This window comes from Perca fluviatilis, chromosome 21 (assembly GCF_010015445.1).
Source record: "Perca fluviatilis chromosome 21, GENO_Pfluv_1.0, whole genome shotgun sequence".
Classification (NCBI taxonomy): Eukaryota; Metazoa; Chordata; class Actinopteri; order Perciformes; family Percidae; genus Perca; species Perca fluviatilis.
The window spans coordinates 7,522,033-7,541,080 of NC_053132.1; the positions used below are offsets into that span (position 1 = coordinate 7,522,033).

Sequence of the window (19,048 nt, forward strand, 5' to 3'; positions counted from 1 at the left end):
TTTTTCTAAGTAATTTAAATACTCGATAATGTCAATTTGCACATCGTTAACACAACAATGACGATATTATCGTAAACGATATATATCGCCCACCCCTACTGTGCACGTCTTCTTGTCTAAAGAAAGAGAAGCATGTTCAGGCTCTTGTCAGAAAATGTATAAAATAATTAGTTAGAATCCAATTAATTATTCATTATAAATTATTAGTATTATTCATCCCCACAGGGGATATCCGGAAAAATTTGAATCGTCGTTAATCGTAAAAAAAAGAAAAAGAAATGTGCTGCTTCCAGCTTCTCAAATGCTTTTTGTCTCTTCAATTTAATTTTAAATTTATATCTCTGGGTTTTAGACTGTTGCCTGTTAAGATGTCACCTTTGGGCTCTGGGCACATTTCTCCATACATTTATTTTACGGGCTAAACGATTAAGAGATTCATTGTAAGAGTAAGCAACATATCAATAAGTAGTGGAAATATTTACAACTAGAAGGAATTTGCTAGTTAAAAAGAAGATCAGTAAATGTATTATGGTCATTACAATATAAGTAGGGAGCCAGATGTGAAAGATTCTGCCAAAAACAAAATAATAAGCACAAGAGTGGTTAAGTATAAAAAGTAGGATTTTATCTATTTGGGTATGTACCACATGTTTGTATGCACATGCATATGTATTTTGAAAACAACCCTATGATTGACACATGAGCAGCAAAATCATTAACTGCCAATCTAAAAACAACCAATTGAATTCCAGCTACACTCTGCTTTTATCAGATGAAAACACAGTTGAGGGAAAAACTGTCTTTACTCCCTCCTGATTTGTAAGTCTCCTCTATACTCCCAAGTGCTGATAGACTCAACATGCCCTTATTTAGAGAGCCAGGGGATGATGAGTGTGAGAGACTAAGTGACGGAGGGATGGTGGATGGTGGGACAGGGGTATGAGGGAGTATAGATAGTGAAGGTTTATTGGTTCGGCCTTGACCCAAGGGCTTTCCCAGGTTGTAAGACTGTCCCAAGGGATGTCGGCGCTGCAAAATGCAGAGATGGAGCCCAGTGATAAGGCCTCTAAGACTCCACCCTTTCCCGCTATCTTCATCCATAACCACCACAAGGGGGGTAACAAGGGGCACAAACTCCACGCCCCCACCTTCCCTCCCCTTCTTTCTACACCATCTGCATTCCTCTAATGCCCAAGGGATAGGTTTAGTCCTTTTTCTCATATGGTTGCATATGTTTCGCACATGTATGCCACAGAGCTCAGTACACAGAGACACCTTTACACACGCACAAACACAGACGCACTCGCAGGCACAATCACACTCTGATCTCAGATTTGATAGATGTATGAGGCCCTCAGTAAGTGTAGAACATGTGTGCCATATGAAGCTACAGTCCCGAAGAGAGATGACTCAATCACTGTTTGAGTATATACGGACAGCTCTAAAGTCGCTGTCCATTTAGAAAAGCTATCAGCTTTTTACTGTGGTGATGAGGTTAGGGCCCTCTGCGGACAGCCCATGATGCATTTCCCCACATCTGACTTGCATTTGTTTACATTCATTTATCAAAGCATTTGATGTAGCCTGATGTATTTGCATGAGCATTTTTGTTTGTCCCAAAGGAGGTTTTGAACAAAAGTTTGGAGTTTTATGAACAAATACTTAAGCCAGCAACATGTATACGAGACGTCCACAGAGGCTGGTAGAAAATACTGTGTTGGCTCGTCAGTGACATTAATCTAAAAAGCTTTTGAAACATTTTTTATGGACAGTTTGTCTATATTTATAAATCATGTAGAGATGTGCCGATGACAACTTTCTAGGCCGACTCCGATTTTCTTTGAGTTAGGCCAGCTGATACCGATTTTAGCAGATTCCGATTTCATTTTTTCTAACCACTTTACATAGCAGCAAATGCAAATATTTATTTGCTATCTTTTCTTTAATAGAACATAGAACATTTTTTGAACAGATAATGGATCACTATAAAATAGAACTATATAAATTACTCCTGGTGTGGGAAATTCACACACATCTAAAAGTGCAATGTTAGAACCATTTCCTTCTTTTCACATCCAATATCCAACAAAAAAAAATGTGATTTTGGTGTTGTCCCTCCACGCCCGTCTTTTTCCTTGCAGGTGTTGCATTATTGCAAACTTGTTATCTTCTGCACACACGCTGAAGAATTTCCAAACAGCTGACATGTTGCAGGTTAATTCACGAGGTTCCCTACATGTGCTTCACACCGCGAGCGGGTACGCGCGACACACAGCGGAAAAGTTGAGAGAAAGGAAAAGGACTGTGCTGTCATGTCCGTGTGTGCGTGCCTTCTTGAGAACTCTAACTCGTATAACTTATGTTTTTAGTTAATTGTAGCATTGACCTGCATGAAATCGGCATATGTCAGACTGACCTGCCGGTCGCCGGTCATGGCCGAGCAAGTGAAAACCGGCCAATTCCGGTCACCGGCCGGTCTATCGGTGCATCTCTAAAATCATGCCATTCCTAATCTGTTAGATACTGAAATAACAAAAACTGTTATTGTTAAATATTATTGCAAAATGACTAACAGTTTAACACAACTTTGAACATTTTTAATTCTCTGTAAATCGGACAATTCACCGTTTCCCCTTTTTATCCTAAAAAAACAGAGTTCAACGATGAAGGGAGTAAGGCTAAATATAATAAGTTAACACTTCACTCGGCTACAAGTCGTGCCTAACAGGCTACTATTTTGACCCTTTGCCATACTTCCTTGTAACACATCCTGCTGCTGCAGGCTGCAGGCATGATGGAGAAAGACAGCAGCAACACAATTCTGAATGGCGCTTTTTATTTTCCAAAACTCCCGGACAGGTCGAAAGCCGAATTAAAATATCACGAAGCACGTCAAGCTTGAGTTACCACCTACGAACTAAGCATAGTAGTACAGTTAACGTGACTCAGGTTGATGCTAGCAGGCTCAGGCAAAGCACTATTTGAGAGAGTGCTACTTGCCGACCTGCGGATGAACCAAATCCCAAAAAATTACCTACCTGTCAGCATCGTAGAAGACTCGGGTCTTAAAGACTACGGTTGGCATGTTCTGACCCGTCTTATACGTTGCCGTCGAGGGGGACAGTAGTTTCACGCAGGCATACGCAGCCTGTACGACACGGAGAAAGCAGCCAAACTGGAACTGCTGCAAAGTGATGCACGATGATCACTGGACGTGTTTCCCAAAAGCCCAAGATGACGTCCTCAAAGGTCTTGTTTTGTCCACAACTCAGTGATATTCAGTTTACTGTCGCAGAGGAGAGAAAAAACTTTTAAAATAAAGAAATTTTTCACATTTAAGAAGCTGGAATCAGAGAATTTTTACTTTGGTCTTAAAAAATTACTCAAACCGCCTATTCGATTCAAATCAAAATAGTTGCCGATTAATTTAAGAGTTGACAACTAATCGATTAATCTTTGCAGCTCTACAATTGTTAAACATCCAGTGGACACATAGTAACATTAGCATTCATTTAGAGTTGTGTTTCTGTCAACCTGATCACTTTTAGTCCAATGTTCACTCTCCTTTTAGCTCGGTTTTGGTCTTCAACAGAGTCTAAGAAACATTGCTGGCTCTATAGCTGCTAAATGCTAACTTTGTTAACAACCTAGTTGCTAACTTCTATCTGCCATTTGGTGCTAAGCACATTGTATTTAGCGGGTTCTTCAGAGCTTGAACCCCTTTCACATTACACCTCATCATTTCATCCATTTTTAAAATAAAAACAAAATTGGTTAGAGCAGCATTACGTTTCAGAAGGACACAGACAACATCCCAAATGTGTTTTCCAGAGCCACAGCTTCACATGCCAATGACGCAGGTGCCTGTAGCAGGTACCGGCGTACACACACACACACACAAGTGAACCTGCTGTAGGCCATGCCGTGCTGGAGGGGGGGGGAGGGTTGATGCTGGGCGATGATAACTCAATTCTTCCATGGAAAAGCCTGAGTCACAGAGTGAACATCCTCTGTAACATGTGTCTGTTGGAGGGGGCCGCACGTTCATGGTTATTAGATTACGGCTGTACCTGCTCGCCTTGCATCCTCCAGATGAAAGTGGTTAGGACAGCCCAATTAGGAAATTATGCTTGATGTTTCTAATCAGGCACTCGGCTAGATAAAAGAGAAAGAGACTCACCCTGGCCCATGGGGCTGGAGCGCATGGATGTGGCCACGGGTATGTGTGTGTGTTTATACGCACATGCAATCTGGATGGGCCCCAGTCCCTTACCAAAATAAAGAACATTAGTTCAATCATTCTACTTACGCAGATATACAACATTACTCCCCAGTGCGTCCCTATTTTTCCCCCCAACAATAATTACAATTCTTTGGATAAATATGGTCTTTATTAACTAACTGCAGATTGCACTTTAAGTATGACTAAATATCATGGTCACGGTTGTTGTTGAGTTGTCCAGAAGGACCTCTCCGCAGGTTTACATTACTTAAATGCCCTAATGAAATAGAAAATATCATGTTCGACCACAACCATTTTGCATGAATTGCACTGCTTTGAGCTTAACTATTTTTATGGACTAAAAAGTTCAACCAAAGTGTGCCACGGTTTTCTTTTGACCCAAGTTCAAGGAGAGAAAGGGGTGATTTAAAAAAAACCACAAAACCCAACTGTTGTTTTAACCATTTAAGAGAGAAAGAGAGATTTTGACCACAAGCCAGTGTGCTGTAACAGTATCCACTTTTATGTGCTCGTAAAGCCACTTTTTCACACCACCGCGCTGCCCGTTTGTGAAAACACTGGAAACAGAAAAGCTTTTGAAGTATTTTCATCAATAGATGCACAGTTTAATTAAGTGGTACTTACTGTAATGCATGTCTGTAAAAAAAAATAAATAAATGTGAATGATGGTTACTTTTCATGGTGATCTGTTCAAACTTTTTTACAGATGACAAATGCAGATTGCAGTCAAAATCAAAAGTAACTGGCCAAGTTTTTTTCCATTATGCTTTAGGTTAACACAGAAACATGAGCATTACACCAATATTTCTACGGCGCATAGAAACAATAATAAACAGAATTAAACACTGATTTAGCCTGTGATTCCATGCTAATGCTTCTGACTGCAGTATTGCTCCAAGGCAGTTGTGCTGTAACATTATCACAATGTAAATGTCTTTGGTGGGGGCGTTCATGTTATTGTAACCACATTTGGAAACCTTGAATAAATTTACTAAAGTACAAAGTTGGAAAAAAACTGAGTAAATAGAGCAGCGAGGTTGTCCATGGGTCACATTATGAACATGAGGGGTCACTGTTAATATCCTCCGTGGGGGAGATCACATCACTTCAGAGGGGGAAAGGTTTGGCAAAGAGCCATGAGGCGTCAGTTTGTCATTATTTCATTGTCAACCTCTCAGTTCACTCTTCCAAAGAAAGGAGATGTTAGGGAAAAAATTCAAAGCCAAGTTAACTGTACTCACTGCATTTAACACAACAGTGCTGTCAAGTTGGGTGAAATATCAGACCCATTCAGTCTTTACCTCCTTTTCTTGGCTGCTTTTTCATCCTTTATCATCAGTTCCTGCTTTTTTTTTTTTAACCATGTCAGCTGTCTCCCTATTTGTCTCCCAGGAGGGCAAAGTGCTGTTCTAATGAAATTGTTCAACTTGATTTTGGAAGCACATTAAAGGAAGGGGTGGACAACTGTTAATGCTGCTTCAGCCAAGACGAACAAAAACGGCCAAAATAAGTATTCTGCCCCCTTGGATGCTGAGCTCAGATACATTCACTTCAGGAAACACACAGTCCATCTCCTGTCTGCCGACACGTAGCATTTATCTTTCTTTTCGCCTTGTTTTCACAGTTTCATTCCAGGATTTTTAGCTAGTGGTGTGTGTGGATCTGGAAAAGTTGTCTGTTGGTCCATCACTGGTCGAGACTGAAATATCTTGGCATCCATGCATTGCCATGAAATTTTGTACAAATATTCTTGTTTCCCAGACAATAAATCTTAACGAATTTGCAGATCCTCTGACTTTACATCTAGTGCCATCATTATGTCAAATTTAATTTGTCCAATACCTTGGCTTATGAAAAAATACTTGCAAAACTAATGACATTCCTATCATCTTGAGCTGCACTTTGTCTTTGTTGCTTTATAGCAAATTTTAGCATGCTGACACATAGAACTAAGATGGTTAACATGGAGCTCAAAGCATCGCTGTGTCTAAGTACAGCCTCAAGGAGCCTTAGTCTGGATCTTTTCTGTTTAAGGTGAAGCATTCTCATAAATCATAAAACCTTTTCAGATTCTAAATGTTGTCAGGGTGCAGCAACACATCTACATACTTCCATTGTCAAAATAACCCACGATCTGTGTTCCTTTTTATTGAAATGCCTCTATGTTTCTTGCAAAGTTTTATTTACAAAGAATAGAGGAGGCCCAGTGAGTGAAGTCTGAGTCATGAGGCTTAAAGGCCAGTCGACTTCTCCCAACTGGCTTGTTTGAGCACCGCGAGCAATGGGGTGAGTGTGATGATGTTATGGGATTATTTTTATAGAACTGCAGCATGAGGACACTTTGCCTTTGTTGCCATGAATTATTCAACCCCCATCTGCGTTGCTGGAGAATTCAGTGGGTTTTTTTTTGGGAACTCTGCGAAAGAGAGAGCTGCTCTTTTTCAAGGAGAAGGGGATTAAACGCTCGCTGCCTTTTTTATATGACGCGTCACCTCAGATGTACGTTTGGCTGCCAATGCTTAGTCCTCAGTGAGAGCTGTTTGAATTCACGACAGAGCTGCCTGCTCCCACACTAGACGCCCTCCCCTCCACCACCATGCACACACTCATGTACCAGTGTGCAATGTGCCACACACACTCCTCTTTCTCTGCATGAAAAGCCACTTTGCCAGGTTTGCCTCCCTGCCAGGTCTTTCTCAGAGCACTTAGACGGCTGAATGCGTTGAAGACCACCAGGAAAGTGGATGAAAACCGCCAAAGAAGCAAAAAAGTTTGCTGGCTTGTCAGCTCAACGCCAAAGTACTAAAAACCCCACAGTGACAGCACACCCACATACAGGTATATTTCAATGCCTCAGTTGAGACCGAAGTCATTTGTTTCCCAGTTTTCCACAACAAAGTCTGAAAACCCTAGAAGACATTAATGTCATGCTTCAACACAACATCATTTTGCAATCTGAGGCCAGCTGTGGACAGGTGAAATTGCATGAAAAATAGGAATAGTCAAAAAGTAAGCTCAGGGGAAAGCCCTCGTTTTCCTTGCATCATTAAATTGAAATACGTCTTGGGAAACATAACTGCTTTTGCTACCACAGAGCAGCACGTCTGCCATGTCTGGCACGGGCCTTAAAGCGTGCATCACTATTTTCCAGCACTTCCATAGTGAAAGTGGCCTGATTGGGTGAGAATTAAAATGGCAGTCACAGCCAATAGTCAGTCTGCATTAAGTAGAACAGATGAGGGATTCTGTTGTGACTCCTTAGTCCCGTCTACTCATTCAGTCAACTCCCCACAAGAAATGCTCAGAAAGTCTAAGGTTACCACCAACTAAATCTCCAAGAGATGGAACACATTCACTCCCATATGTATTCACTCACTGGCATTAGGTGTCCTTATGTCTCAAAGCATTAGGAGAGTTATTTGGTAAGAACGCAGATTTCTAGCCAATAAGTCAAAAATAATTCCAACTATTAGATTTGTGGCACTGGGACTTGATATAATAAGCACTCTGGTCAATGTCAAATAATTTCCTTTGAGAAGATTGAGGACTGCAGTGGTTGACAAGAGAAAGAAAAACTTACACAGAAAAACCAACGTTTCCATTGCTATTTACAATCATTGAAATGTAACATGTAGCATCCCAACACTCTATTCTGAGTGGCAAACAGAGTTGCAGTAGGCTAGTTGGGTAAATGTAGCCTACTTTGTTACATTCCACCAATGTGTAAATCAATATAAAATATCAGTCACTGAATTACTTGTTTTGGCAAATCTTCACTTGAGTCCTCAATACAGCACACTAAATGTCTCACTGCAACAGTTAAATATAGTGAATGTTGACACACACACACACACACACACACACACATCAGATAAAAACATCACAGGCCTGCTGAAAGTACATAACGTTACCTCTTCATTCAGATAAAGTAAAGAAACGAAATACACAACTCACAGTTTTCTTTCAGTCCTGGGCAAGCCCGGTTAGGATGGCGGAGAGAGGAGGTTAACAGGCCGCTGCAGCAGAGGCTGAACTCTTTACCAGAGAAAGCCAAATGTTTGTCCACCAATGGCACCTGAACAGCCCGTCCAACATCTTCAACAGAGGACCCACGCATCTTTCCCGGTCACTGCGGGACCTGTCTGACCCTGAAGCGCCCGGGTCATATTAGCTAGTCACACTAGCTAACTTTAAGAGACCAACGTTAGCTAGCTAATGCCAGTCGTTACCAATGGTCGTTACTAATAGCATTAGCATCCTAGCATCGCGATTAGCATCCTTATTTCCGCTATTTTAGCAGCTAACAGATACACACAAGTACAAACTTCCAGCCAGCTTAGCTAACTGTGTCGAAAAATGTAGGGGGGGGGGGGGACTCGGATGATAGCCAACCTGCCGACCACTTCTCGTTGCGTTCATAGACTGAAATATAATGTAATGTTACAAAAAGTATAATAATAATAATAATGTAATATACAGTCTATGGTTACATTACGTTATTTGTTTCTTTTCCTCACCTACAACCAATCACAACAGCTGTATCTGACTGACCACTGACAGTCACCAATATACAACCAAAAGGGTCAAAAATAATGGTACAATTTGTTTTCATTATTATTGTTAGATTAAACAATTCAAATATGATCTTATTCAACATGTTAAGTTATACATTTTTATTTAAATTATTTATTTAAATTACTATTACTATCCATTGTATTCCCTTACAATAGTGGCAGAGTGGTGGATCAGATCTTTTTAAAAGTTGTACATAATACTACAGTGTAAAAAGTACTCTGTTACAAGTAAAAAAAAAGTTCTAAAAAATACTGGTACTCAAATGTACAAGTAGCCTACTTCAAAATTGTACTGAAGTACAGTACGTAAGTAAATGTACTTAGTTGCATTCCACCACTGGTCCATTTATTATATTAACACACTAAACATCTATTGTACCTCTCACCAGACTTCTTTTGCAGCCATAACTTAACAAATGTCAGCACCTGAGTCTCTTTACTGACCTTTGTCTTGTTAGCAAGTGTCATTAGTAATGTCAGCGAGCCTGTATGTAGCTACGGTAGTCGTCTCCGTGCTCCAAGCACCCTGTAAAACCATTATCACTTTTCTGTATTATGTTAACCACAGACACTGGTGGTAACAGACAGTCTATGGTTCTTTGTATATGTATGATTGGTTGTCTTCTATCGTATTTAAATATATTCTTTGTAATGTGTTGTATGGTGACCCTGATGGCCACCAGCCAAAACATGTTGGTCGCGCAATAAAGTTGCTCCTCACACTACAGGTGTTGCTGGAGTTTTCTTTTTTCTTTTTTGGAGCTATTCAACTTTTGAAATGAACTACAGTTGCATATTTATACATATATTTCAATCGGGGAGTAGAATTTTGTATGTATGCAATTATACTTTTTGATGGAAAAACCATATCAAATGCAAATTTTTATTCCAAGCACAGTATTTTTATGTCTTAAAACAAACAAAACTAAATTTCCTCAATCTATTCATGTTTTACTAGTTTGACATTAGAGTCGAACTAACAATCAGAGCTGATTTGTGATACTTTAACTCATTTACTCATTTGTTTTATTCTCCTGTGCAACTCTATACAGTACAAGTGTGCAAACATGACTTTTCTTGTATGACTACATAACATTTGCATTTTTTACAAAAAAGGTACTGCGTTGTTGTAAAAGCTTCGAACCGAGTGGTCACACATTTGCAAATGTGCTGTAATATCATGATGTCAACACAGAGCTTAACCTAAGCCACAAACATTCAACAGAACACACACCCTCAGGACTCAGCTGCAACAAAGCTACACAGAGAAAACTCAGATTGAACTAATTGTTGACTTGTGCATGCACACAAAAAACATCCAAAAGATGGTTCCCATAAAAACAGTTTATACATAAATTGATTGCAGATCATAAAATCGTATAATATTGCATTTTGTATTGGCAATACTTTTAATCATTTATCATTTCTTGAAACTGCTCTGTAATGATAACAGTCTTTCTTTCTTCCTCTTTCTCATCCGGTTTTGCACTCCATGACTGTACCGAAATGTGCACAAGCTTGGCTGATTTACTGAGTGTCAGACAAGTCGTGATCTTTGGACTTTACAGACAGCCAGTGGCAGTAAAACACACTCCCCATATGTAACCCACCTCCTCCACTAATGAAGCCCGTAAACCAGACTGTTTGACAAGCGGCAAACACAGCTGAGAGCGCAGGCCGTTTTAATCGGGCCTCTGGAGTGAGACCCACACCTACGGGGAGAGGAGCCCGGGACACGCCGACATACATCAGGCACGACAGGGAGGCCCGAGGCCCCATGCATGGTTTGAACAGGGACTGTCCCTGAGGTCCTCGACTGCACAGGTGCATGATGGAGTCACAGGGAAAGAGGTCAAGCTTCACTGCAACTGACTGTGCAGGATTGGAAATGGTTTTTTCGGCTCTTTTATTTTTTTTCTTCTGAGTCAGGTTGTGGAAGTGAAAAGAATGATGTCATCCCCAGTGCTGTTACAGGGAGGTAATGTTTTCTGTCCTTTTAGTCTGTTTGTTGTTTATTATCTTTTTTTTTTAAATTGTGTTATTAAAATAACAAATTCAGAGGATTGCAAAGCTTTGGCAGATTAGATTAGATTCAACTTGTCATAGTGTAGTGTACAAGTACAAAGACAGCGAAAAGACAGTTTGCGTCCAACCAGAAGTGCAAAAAAAGCAGTATTTGCTTTAGTTTCAGATGCCAGCTGTGATGATGATATTAATGCCCTCAGTAAATTTGTCTCTCCAGTTGGTATTTTATTTAGTGGGATGTATTACTTTCTCTTTTACGACTCTTGTGTTTAATTGCTATGATATTAACTCAACTTTACTACCAAAACATGGCAAGAACAGAGCATTTCAGACCAGACCAGAACCAGCCATTATTCATGTTTATTTAAACAAACAAGCTTATTCCATTTCATATGTTCCCAAACTTTAGTACACTGATAGTGCCTTAAGCATTTTTTTTTTTTTTTTTACTTTTCAATTATAAACTGGACTCAGGATGTTGGACACTGTAAGAATGAAGGTTGGTTCTGCTATTATGAAAGATCAATCATTTTCACATGGTGAAAGAAATCATTTGGGCAAAAAAAAAAGAAAGAAGAAGCTGAGAGTTCCATCGGAAAATAAAGCAACAGATGCTGAACCACTCCGAGACAGAGCCTGCCAACCGAGGGTTTAGCAGAATGATTCCCTGGCCGTTTTTTTCCCCCTGATCTTGCAAGGAAAATAAAAATCTCTCCTTGGCTGCAGATTAAGCATAGATAGAGGGGGGTCAACCTTGCTAATGCCTTTTCATCATAATTTATACTCCATCTGCCGGCTCAATCAGCACCTCAGAGACACCCTGCTTTATTTGTCCACAGAACCGTTATTCCTAATGGATATTGCAGCGCCTTTTCATTGACCACCGCAAAAACACCTACTCTTTACACACTTATCTGACCCATTCTGAGTTCATCCTGCTTTGCTCTTTAACCTATACTGTAGATACAAGAGAAGTCAGATGGCACTATATTTCTCAAGATGCATTTGTGATGGTTCCAAAAGGAAGACATTAACTTGCAAAAAGTTTTTCTTTCTGCCTCTGGCGAGCTCAGGTTTCGACATAACAGCCCAATTGGACGGCATTCTGTTGTTATTCACAAGAGGACGCATGTTTTTAATGGCGCAAACATCAGTGCAGCATTTCACTTCTCCCCCTCACTTGTTGAACTTGTAACATGAAGTCAAATGTTTGCCGTAAATGTCAGATAGTTTTGGATGAACAATGTTATGTATTATTTCAACTCGATTTGTGGTTTTGTCCCATTCACGGCAATACGTAATGCAAAAAAGTGTAATTATGGTTAAGATTTGTTAAATTGTGCTAATTCGGTCCTTTGGGTGTTTGTGATTTAGCAGAAATATGCCTCAGAGCAATGAAATCTCTCAGAAAATATTTGGATTGCAGCTGGCTTGAGAGCAAATATCCTCCCAACAGAGAGGAATAAGACACATTTCAAATGCAGACAGATCTCATGAATAACTTGTGAGCTGTTTCCTAGAGTATTAGATATCCATTATTGGACATGTTTAATTGACTGATCAATTGAAATAAATAATAATAAAACAGAAAACAGAAGTGTACAAGATTGCTTACACAGCCACAGAACAATAAATCAGAGTCAAAAGCAGATTGATTTACAATATCATGCCTATCCTTCTCAATACAAACACATATGAACAGGCTACACAGTCCAGACAATAAATAAACTTTGGTTTGACACATACACAAGAATATACATGCATGTACGTGCACACTGTATGTGTGTGCGAGCACACACACGCACGCACGCACACACACACACACACACACACACACACACACACACACACACACACACACACACACACACACACACATTACGTTTTTTTGCTTCCCCCTCACGTTACAGAGGCAAATACTAACAATTGACTAACAGCTGTAGTTACTTTACATGTTAATAATTTAAATACAAAACATTGGATCATGTTGTAAAATACAATACATAATTATTGATTAAAATACACAACAGTATGTAAAAAACATTACTGTAACATTAGCCCGACCTCAATCAGCTACAACTTTTAAATGCCACCTAAATGTTTGTGTATCGGTAATAATTGCAGATATGTAGCCTAAACATTGATTGCAGGTATTCGCAGGTAACGGTATTCTGCCACCAACACTTTATTTGTAATAACTGCCATTTACGTAAATTGTCATCCAAAATTATTTTCACTGTTTCACAATTGCCTCCAATAAAAAACTTCAAGACTGGAATATTAGACTGCGACAGTTATAGCATTTTTAACCTCCTCTCTGAACATTTCTCTGACAGGACAAATGGGTTATGGCAAATAGCATTTACTCTCTCATACCCCAGCTACACAGTTGTAAGTACCCAGACCCCCCCTTTTTTTTGCTTTTGCATTTTTGAAAAAGCTGTAATTTTCTGTTAACATTTTGAGTAGGTCTTTACAGACTCATTGGGACATTTGTGTTTTCGAGTGTTTGGTCTGTTCCTAACAAACCAAATTTTACAACCTAAGCCCAGTTGGCTCATACAGACACACGCCATGCCAGTGCCTTTATAAGAACTGTGTATTTGTGCGTGTGTGTGTGCGTGTGTGCGTGTGTGCGTGGACAGAAGTATTTCTGGTGTTTGGAAAGCCATGAAATGCACTAATTGTTTGTCGAGTTATTTACTTTTAATCACAGCCCTCCTGTTTTTGACAAATCGCAGCTGTGGAGGCATCAAGTGAAAGAGTATAGGCAAATCATTTATTTGTTGGACAGCTGTTTGACTGCAATAAGGAAAGAGTTCACAGAGTCCTCATCAGTACGCCTTTCCATGCCAGGTGATCAAATACCAATCAAATAATGGAGGATGAGATGACGAATAGGTCACAGGCCACACACACACACAACAGGAGAAGGAAAACATAAAAAGGCATCTTTTTTATTGTCATCAGCGTCAGTATTTCTAAAAACAGTATCACCATCGTAGTTTTTGTTATAAAGGAATAGAACAGCGTTCTCTTTTAGATGAGAAGATCAATGCCACTCTCCCTTTACTTTGCTCCATGGCTACGCATCAGTGTCGACTTAAAATGACATTAAATTCGGGCAGCATCGGAGCCAGCGACACAAACAGACTGACAAAACTGATCAGGAAGGCTGGCTCCGTTATTGGCTGCAAACAGGACACATTTGAAGCTGTGGTGGAGAGGAGGTCACTGAACAAACTGTTACCTATCACGGCTAACCCCGACCACCCTCTCCACCCCACACTGGTCCAACAGAGGAGCAACTGAGGCTAGGCAAGAAATCATTCCTACTACAGGCAATACAACTTTTTAACACTTCATCACTGTGTGTTAGATAAGACTCATATACATCACAACTGCACTAAGTGCAAGTTGCACAATAGGTTTACTTACATCTTTATTTCAGTAATACTATTTAATTAAATTCCATTAAATTCAATTTTATTTATTGTATCAAATTCTAACAAGAGTAATCTCAAAGACACTTTACAGATAGAGTAGGTCTAGACCACATTCTATGATTTACAAAGACCCAACAATTCCAGTAATTCCCCCAAGAGCAAGCATTTAGTGCGACAGTGGCGAGGAAAAACTCCCTTTTGGGGCGAAACCTCGGGTGGTGAGGAAAACTTCCATTTAGGGAGAAACATCGGACAGACCCAGGCTCTTGGTAGGCGGTGTCTGATGGTGCCGGTTGGGGGTGCGATGAACAGTGGCAATAATAGTGGCAATAAAGATAATGGAACTATGACTAGAAATAGTAGTTGTAGTAGTTCATGGCGTAGCAGGGCATTGCAGGGTGTTACAGGGTGTAGCAGGGCGCAGCAGGGCACTGCAGGGCATAGCAGGACGTAGCAGGGCACCACAGAGCGCAGCAGGGTGTAGCAGGGTGTTACAGGGCATAGCAGGGCGCAGAGCAGGACCACGGCGACAGCTGCAACCATTTAGGTGTCACCCTAATCCAAGGAAAACTGCTGAGCGAAAAAAAAACATAAGGACTCCGGGGAATAAGCTCCCCAGAGTTAGTAACAAGCATTTCTGGGACATGGATGCATCTATCTATCTATCTATCTATCTATCTATCTATCTATCTATCTATCTATCTATCTATCTATCTATCTATCTATCTATCTATCTATCTATCTATCTATCTATCTATCAGGTACGTTGGTCTCTAGTGATTGGTTAGGAAAATCCAGTCCCCCTCTACAGTCAGACTGAAGATGGAAACAGAGTGTAATGAGTAACTGTCTGATATCAGGCACGTCCAACACTTAATCCAAAGTAAAATCACATCTTGCTGTCTTTGTTTGAATTAAAGTGGCTAGCTGTTTCCCCCTACTTTCAGTCTTTATGCTAAGCTAGGCTAACTGGCCCCAACTACACATTTACTGTACAGACATAGGAGTGTAGTCAATCTTCTCATCTAACTCTGGTCATCAAAGCAAATAAGCTTATTTCCCAAAATGTCAAACTATTCCTTTGATTAATTTCATCATAATAATAGCTGAAGCATCTTACAGGAGACCACCAACCAGTTTTCAAATCTGGCCTGCAGTGTATCTCAGTGTACTCTTGCTGTTGTACTATCACCAGAGTGTAGGTTAACACAAGTATGTTTTTCTCTTTGATACTTAACCCCTTCACTCACACACACATATGCTGCTCCTCTCTGTAGTTGTTGTCAGATGTGACATCTGATCTCCTGCTCACTAATGACTAAACATGGCGTCGTACACTAAGCCCCTCCATGACTGTGGAACATCTCACTGAGTGACGTGATGGAGCTGAGCTTAAAGACGATGCGAGACGAGACGTGACAGAGTAGGGGAGAAGAGCCATTTAGGGGCTTTTTTGGATGGCTGGCCACTCCGGCAGGAACAGGAGGCACCTGCACAGAGTCATGAGACAGCCTGCCAGGGGCCCCGATGGAGACTTATGGGTGCTGTCACCGGTCCAGGGCTGTGTCCTTACTGTCACGCCGCATGATGGAGCCCAGAGAGATGCTTTAAAATCTGCAGTGTATCTCTTACAGAGCAGGCACACTCCCTCATAGAGCAGGCAGAGTCATTATAAAGGAGGACAAGTTGAAAATACTAAACAGGATAGAAGATCATTCAGAATCAATATGTTAGTTAGTTAGTTAGTTAGTTAGTTAGTTAGTTAGTTAGTTAGTTAGTTAGTTAGTTAGTTAGCTAGCTCTGCATCTGTATCATTATTTGTTAGGAACCATTTTTTTGCTGGAGAAGAAGCTTAACATTTATAAATGCAGTCTTAATGTTTATCAGTGACTTATTAATATTCATAGCTGACTACTAGATCCAGATTACCCATTTAGCCATTAAGATTTATATCTGGCTTGTTTAAAAAACAAAAACTCTTGACCATTTGTCAGTGACTTTCTTAATGCCTTTATTTTCTACTACTTTGTATACTATTTCCTACTGTTTTATCACTCTTCAAATAAATGTGACTTCACTTAATTTGTGACTCAAAAGCCAGAGAGATTGTAAATAAAAAAAATAAATGAGAGAAACACACTCCTTACGGGTGTAAATCTTTAGCTTTTCATACAACTTGATAGCCTGATGCCGAAGAGTAAAAACAACATGATAATAAATGTCACAAAGTTCAAAGACACTGCAGTTGTTTGATGGAGAAAACACACTTAAGAAAGTCTATTCATCAATCATGCATCTGCTTCTGCCCAGTTGTGCGGTCAGAAGGAATCCCTGGTATGTGGAGTGTGTTTTTAAGGAGTGCTGGAAGCAGCCACCTCTTCAGTCTTGCTCAACAACACAATGCCGTCGACTCCCTGAACGATCCAACTTGACTCTTTTGGGATGGCTGAGTGAAACCCATGGAGACGTGGAGAGTCCGCGGCATTCTCTTTTAATTAATCGGGGCGAGGTGAGATCAAACGGCCTGCAACACTCCCACGACAGGGTGGGGGAAAAAATACTCAAGCTGGGGGAATTTGGGGAGAGAAATGTTTGTTTCTAGTTCTTATGATTATGTTTTTCATTTAGATTTCTAATAAAGTGATGATGATAATAGCCAAACACACACACACACACACATATCTGGGTCCTGCCCTCTCTTTATAAACAGAGGGCTTTATTAGTCCAGATGCATGCATTTAAAAAAGCTTGGGAATCTACAGCGCAGTCTGTCAATTTCAACACCTGCGTTCCACTCCCTCATAAAAACCACCTCGTTTCACTCCCGAGGGTGATCTAAGGGCATGCAAGACTCCCCTCAGACTCCCACTGCAGGTTCCACCGGCCTGCCTTCGACATCCCACAAGTCATCTGTGTTTATCGAAAGATCGCCGTCGTCATGGATTCTGAGGACTTTGAGATGACCTCACGATTACCAATGAAGAGTAATGATGAAAAAGTAGTTGTACAGACCCGCTGATTATGTTATCAAGGAGATTTTGATTTAATTAAATAAATGATTGAATTGCCTGAATTGTTGTAAAGTAATTCCACATTTATCTTAAAAGCTGTAAATTCACATTCACTGTCCGATCAAGTTAAGTTCAAACAGCCATCAGAGCTGATTCCAGATCATTTTGAACACCAAAGTCATTCCAGCTGTACTGTAATCCTCTTCTATTATAACTCCAAGCTGTAATTACTGTCACCTAAAAACGAACCCTGTCAAATGTCCTGTATGCAAACAATTACTTCAGTTGAGCAAATCAAAACTGCATTGACCTTTTGCTGTATATCTCAAACCCTACATTAACGCCCGTGTGACTTTCTGACGGAGGATGTTTGTGCCTCCATTTCTCCTATATCTCCTATATCAGCAGATTTATGTGCCCGAGATGTGCACTAAAAGTTTAAATGAAAAACCTGTTGACATGTCCACGGGGACGAGCGGAGAGCTGGTGGGACAGCGTGCTCTCTCCTCGGCTCAGCTGGCCCAATAGCTCGCGGGCTGCCATGAGGTGTTTAATGGCTGCGTGAAGTTCCCACAGGGGGATGGCTGCTGGGAACATGGATGAATCTATCCCCCCGCCTCCCTCACTCCCTCTCTCCCTCCTGCTCTACAAACACAGCTTCAGCCCGGTGATGGATGAAACAGGCCGGAGCCTACCGCGGCCTTATTTATGGGAGCAGAAAGCGCTCTCCTCGTCTGTCCGCACACGGCACAGTGAATGCCATTACATAGTGGGGGAGTAAAAAAAATAAATAAGAAACAACATCTGACATTGAAATGAACTATGCGCTGGTAACAGTTCTTCTGGAGATAGGAAGTGATTGCAGTTTGTAATATGGACATTCCAGAGGTGGAAGTGAGGCAGACCACCAGAACTATTCTGAGCTGCTGGTCTGCTGTTCCAATCAGGTCCATCAACGTCCATGGGTTGCTGATCCACATCCCCGGAAGGGTTGTCGACCTGCAAAGTGGCACTTAATTCAATTCAATTTTTATTTATAGTGTCAAATCATAACAGACGTTATCTCAGGACACTATACAGATACACTATAATTTACAGAGACCCAACAATTCCCCCAGGAGCAGGCATTTGGTGCAACAGCTGAGAGGAAAAACTTCCGTAGAACCTGGCTCTTGGCGGGCGGCCATCTGCCGCGACTTGGTGGGCTGATGAGAAAGGGTCAGTGCAGTATATTTATGTGCTGCCATAACATAGGGTGACCATATTTTGATTTCCAAAAAAGAGGACACTCGGCCCAGCCTCGAGAAAATCCAGACAGGCTTCTCAGAGGTTAATGAACATGCTTTATTATGCATCAATGGTGCAAAAATAACTTCTGTAATAAAATAAAAATCTGTAACAACCTGTAACAAAAAAATAGCTCTCTTTTAAAATACATAAATAATATGAAATAATGTTCTAAATATGACCTCTTCTGTGTTAGAAACTCCAGCTTCAACAAAATATCTCTTAATACCTTTTCAATGTAATAAGATAAATAATAAAGACACTGAAAATATGTGCCAGCTTTGCACATGGTGCCTCTGCACTACCTCTTGCTTTCTAACAAAATACACGCTTTCAACTGTGAAGCTCACTAGCTACGGAACTAGTCTTTTGTACGGTTGTCCAAGCGGTCCGGATGCAATGCACTTTTGCCACCAACCGTGCACAGCGATGGCTGTCTTAGCCAGCCGCTTTTGTGCGCTG

At 40.6% G+C, this 19,048-nt stretch overlaps 1 protein-coding gene across 2 annotated transcripts in view; it reads right to left on the reverse strand.

Annotated features, from left to right (window-relative positions):
- Positions 1–8,545, reverse strand: part of meox1 (mesenchyme homeobox 1) — an 81,767-nt gene extending 73,222 nt beyond the window's left edge. For both annotated transcript variants that reach the window (XM_039787758.1, XM_039787757.1), the window contains exon 1: positions 8,198–8,545. The gene's annotated coding sequence lies outside the window, so the exon portion shown is untranslated. The remainder of the gene's footprint in view (positions 1–8,197) is intronic.
- Positions 8,546–19,048: the final 10,503 nt, after the last annotated feature.